The sequence below is a fragment of the Cherax quadricarinatus genome, chromosome 34 (assembly GCF_038502225.1).
Source record: "Cherax quadricarinatus isolate ZL_2023a chromosome 34, ASM3850222v1, whole genome shotgun sequence".
In the NCBI taxonomy this organism is placed as follows: Eukaryota; Metazoa; Arthropoda; class Malacostraca; order Decapoda; family Parastacidae; genus Cherax; species Cherax quadricarinatus.
The window spans coordinates 4885594-4890593 of record NC_091325.1 but is presented as its reverse complement, the minus strand read 5'-3'; the positions used below and the strand labels follow the sequence as shown (position 1 = coordinate 4890593).

The window sequence follows — 5000 nt, the reverse complement described above, 5'->3', positions numbered from 1 at the left end:
ACACACACACACACACACACACACATACACACACACCGACACACACACACACACACTCACACTCTCTCGTTAGTGACCGCACGCGCCCTTCCTCCGCCATTATCTACGTCTTTATATGCATACATTTGATACATTTACAGTGCATCTACCCTAGGCTACATGATAGTTGCATGGCGTCATGGTGGGAGATGTCGTGCCGAATAGGTAAAACTGGTCAATTAGCAAGAACTCATTTAAAATTAAACCCTTTCTAAAAAAATTTCTCTTATACGTTGAAAGATATATTTTTTCATTTATGTTAATGTAAAAATTAATAATTTTGTACCAAAAGAACCTTAGAAAACTTATTATAACAAGTGCAATTTAATTTAGCCTAATCCAACTAAGCATATTTTTGATAAGTTTGCAATAATTTAATAATAAACAATCCACACCTAGTCAAGCACGTCAAGAAATTAGAGAAAGTGCAAAGGTTTGCAACAAGACTAGTCCCAGAGCTACGGGGATTGTCCTACGAAGAAAGGTTGAGGGAAATCGGCCTGACGACACTGGAGGACAGGAGGGTCAGGGGAGACATGATAACGACATATAAAATACTGCGCGGAATAGACGAGGTGGACAAAGACGGGATGTTCCAGAGAAGGGACACAGACACAAGAGGTCACAATTGGAAGTTGAAGACTCAGATGAATCAAAGGGATGTTAGGAAGTATTTCTTCAGTCATAGAGTAGTCAGGCCATGGAATAGCCTAGAAAGTGACGTAGTGGAGGCGGGAACCATACATAGTTTTAAGGCGAGGTATGATAGAGCTCATGGGGCAGGGGGAGAGAGGACCTAGTAGCAATCAGCGAAGAGGCGGGACCAGGAGCTGTGAATCGACCCCTGCAACCACAAATAGGTGAGTACAAATAGGTGAGTACACACACACACACATTTACATAGGTCTATAGTAAATAAATAACACATTTATGTGAGCAAATTCTACTCCTTATAATAATAAAAGTGAATATAGTTAACCATATACAACTCAGTTTACAAAAATAATTAAAAGTTTTAACTTCATTTACTTAAGAATTAAGTCAATAAAATACATAACTTAATTCGCCAATAACTTTCTGACAGTTGATAATAATAATAATAATAATAATAATAATAATAATAATAATAATAATAATAATAATTATATATTGATGCAAAGCACTAAATGCAAAACGAATGGAATCAGGTGTCTCCATGGAAGGCGAGTGTCGCTCCAGCAACCTTGGATCAAGACCTTCTCCCCTCCCTTGAAGGGAGAAATCTTAGGTATTTCTAGGTGATGTTAATTTTGCAGAATTTTTAAGTGAATGTAGCTATGTTTTAAAATATTTTTAAGTAGGTGTGAGAAAGTCTTAGTAATTTTACATACTTTGAAGTTCGTAAAACTGTGAGAAGCTCTAAGACTTTAAATATTTTTCAGTGGTCTTATTTTAATCTAAAGAGGTTTTAAGTGTTTTAAGTAATTCAGGATCACCATGTATACTGGGAGAGAGAAAACTGGGGAGAAGAAGGCAAGAGAGGAGAGAGAGAAGTGGGGAGAGAGAAAGTAGCAGAGGGAAGAGGACGGCAAGAGAGCAGTTGGGGAGGGGGGATAGAAGAGGAAAAGTTAGTAAGGGCGAAAAGATGAGAGAGGAAAGGGAAGGAAAATCAGAGAGGATAGGGGAAAAGAGAGGAAGACACCTAGACAAAGATAAGGGAGGGATGAAGAGAGGAAAAAAGAAAAGATATACGACCAGGAATATCTGCGTTGTGAGGTATACCTGGATGTAAGACCAGGAATACCTGCGTTGTGAGGTATACCTGGATGTAAGACCAGGAATACCTGCGTTGTGAGGTATACCTGGATATAAGACCGGGAATACCTGCGTTGTGAGGTATACCTGGATATAAGACCAGGAATACCTGCGTTGTGAGGTATACCTGGATATAAGACCAGGAATACTTAGTACATATTTTTTTATATTGACCTCGTATTTATTTATATATAAATGCATTCAGATTTTTTGTTTATCTAGATTTTTGGCTGTCACTGTTTCTTTTTTCAAGTCATCATCAGACAGGAACACAGTGATTGCTACATGTAGTTATTATATACAATTACAGAGAGATTTGTTTGACTAAAACAGTGTTTCACGCGCCGACAGGCGATGCCTTGCCCTCGTACATATTGGTTTTATATTTTTCCCTTTTATTGCAGGATTTGAGTCATTGGAAGTTTCGGAAATGATTTGAAGAGCTCCACTGGGTGGATCTAAATTGCTGCCTCCATCTCTGGCTCCGTCGCTTTTCTGGGTACGGCCCTATACTATGGTCCTTTTATTTCCCATAAACACCTTAAACATTTGCATTTAAAAGACATAAATATTTATATTCTTGGGTTATATCAACCATCACCTTCAAAATATACCAATCTGTTTAGCAGATATATCGTTTTTTTTTCTATAAATGGCATAATATCTATAATGTAGGAATATAAACTAAAAAAAACTCTGATGCTAACATAGTCTATTACGATTTACAAAAATTGTCTATTAAGATTTATAAATATTTACAAGCAAGAAGCTTCAGCATTTGCTCTTAAAAGTTGTAAACATATATTACTAGGATGGGATCTTTTATCTAGAAACAAATACATTAGGCTTCACGGACAGCTGTACACTCCGGATCTTATTATTAAAGCTCTACCTTCCCACAGAGGGACATAAATAACGATTAATTCGCTAAGTATTACTTAACTGCAATGTGGTAGGATGGCGGAATACATTGAAGTCTGGAAAGAAGCCCTGCTTGCACGCTGTAACATGATGAGACACGAGAACCTCTCCAAGACATCAAACATGACGAGTTTTGACTCATCGTTGGCACTATCTTAAGATTCTAGCAGCGATTTGGAGATAAAGGCAGACATGGGCTCACAAACCTTTGCCTTTGTAGCCCTCTTTCTCCATGCCCTGTCGAGCCCTTCTGCCTTCCCTGCCTTTCTTCTGTTTCCTCTCCGTCCTACCTTTTCCATTGCCCTGTGAAGCCGCTTGCATATTTACGTGCTTCAGTTGTCATTCAATCATTGTGCATTTGCGATTACTCACTTTGTCGTGGCCCGCAACAAAGTCTTCCCGTTACATGCTAGATTACCTTAGTGAAGGGAACTCTTGTTTCTGCTTGCTCTTCCTGAAAATAGTTGAGAAACGAAAAGGATTTTTAGGATAGCATGTACTGCTTGCGACTTACTGAACACACACACACACACACACACACACACACACACACACACACACACACACACGTGCACCGTGTACGTCAGACCCATATTAGAGTTTGCAGCGCCAGTTTGGAATCCACACCTGGTCAAGCACATCAAGAAATTAGAGAAAGTGCAAAGGTTTGCAACAAAACTAGTCCCAAAGGTAAGGGGATTGTCCTACGAAGAAAGGCTAAAGGAAATCTGCCTGACGACACTGGAGGACAGGAGGGTTAGGGAGACGTGATAACGACATATAAAATAGTGCGAGGAATTGACAAAGTGGACAAAGACAGGATGTTCCAGAGACGGAACACAGAAAGAAGGGGGTCACAATTGGAAATTGAAAACTCCGATGAGTCAAAGGGATGTTAGGAAGTATTTCTTCAGTCATAGAGTTGTCAGGAAGTGGAATAGCCTAGAAAGTGACGTAGTGTAGGTAGGAACCATACATAGTTTTAAGACGAGGTTTGATAAAGCTCATGGAGCAGGGAGAGAGAGGACCTAGTAGCGATCAATGAAGAGGCAGGGTCAGGAGCCATGAATCGACCCTTTCAACCACAAATAGGGGAGTACAAATAGGTGAGTAAACACACACCTCTACCTATACCTATCTACCTACCTCCCAATGTATCTACAATTAAAGATACAAGCCTTATGCTTGTCGATGTATGTATACTGAGAAAGACAAACCTCTTGGTGTATATATTGAGAGAAAAACACTACTCCATTAATATACATTGAGATAAATATATATTTCATTGTATATTCATTGAGAAAAGCCTCTCGATGCGTGTACACACACACATCTCCTTTTATATACAAGGAGAGAGACCTCTCGCTGCATATTTGCACTCTGGTATGCATTCCTCTCTGTATACATGAGAGAGAAATGCTTCTCAGTGAATATACACTGAGAGAGAAATGTTTATATATATATATATATATATATATATATATATATATATATATATATATATATATATATATATATACACTAAGATACGCTTTTCTCGGTGTATATACACTGAAAGATACCTCTCGGTGGATATACGCTGAGAAATTCACATCTTTCGGTGTATATGCATTGAGAGATAAAACCCTGCTGTATATATATATATATATATATATATATATATACATGTATATATATATATATTTTTTTTTTTTTTTTTTTTATTATCACACCGGCCGATTCCCACCAAGGCAGGGTGGCCCGAAAAAGAAAAACTTTCACCATCATTCACTCCATCACTGTCTTGCCAGAAGGGTGCTTTACACTACAGTTTTTAAACTGCAACATTAACACCCCTCCTTCAGAGTGCAGGCACTGTACTTCCCATCTCCAGGACTCAAGTCCGGCCTGCCGGTTTCCCTGAATCCCTTCATAAATGTTACTTTGCTCACACTCCAACAGCACGTCAAGTATTAAAAACCATTTGTCTCCATTCACTCCTATCAAACACGCTCACGCATGCCTGCTGGAAGTCCAAGCCCCTCGCACACAAAACCTCCTTTACCCCCTCCCTCCAACCCTTCCTAGGCCGACCCCTACCCCGCCTTCCTTCCACTACAGACTGATACACTCTTGAAGTCATTCTGTTTCCCTCCATTCTCTCTACATGTCCGAACCACCTCAACAACCCTTCCTCAGCCCTCTGGACAACAGTTTTGGTAATCCCGCACCTCCTCCTAACTTCCAAACTACGAATTCTCTGCATT

General features: G+C 39.3%; 1 long non-coding RNA gene across 3 annotated transcripts in view; it reads left to right on the top strand.

Moving 5' to 3' along the window:
- The window catches only part of LOC138853586 (uncharacterized), a 276639-nt gene that overhangs the window by 250509 nt on the left and 21130 nt on the right, over nucleotides 1-5000 (top strand). For 2 of the 3 annotated variants that reach the window (XR_011392757.1, XR_011392758.1), the window contains one exon: nucleotides 2238-2332. This is a non-coding gene — a long non-coding RNA (uncharacterized lncRNA). Of the gene's footprint in view, nucleotides 1-1225; nucleotides 1307-2237; nucleotides 2333-5000 lie in introns of those variants that run through there. The other variant, XR_011392759.1, reaches the window with a different exon arrangement.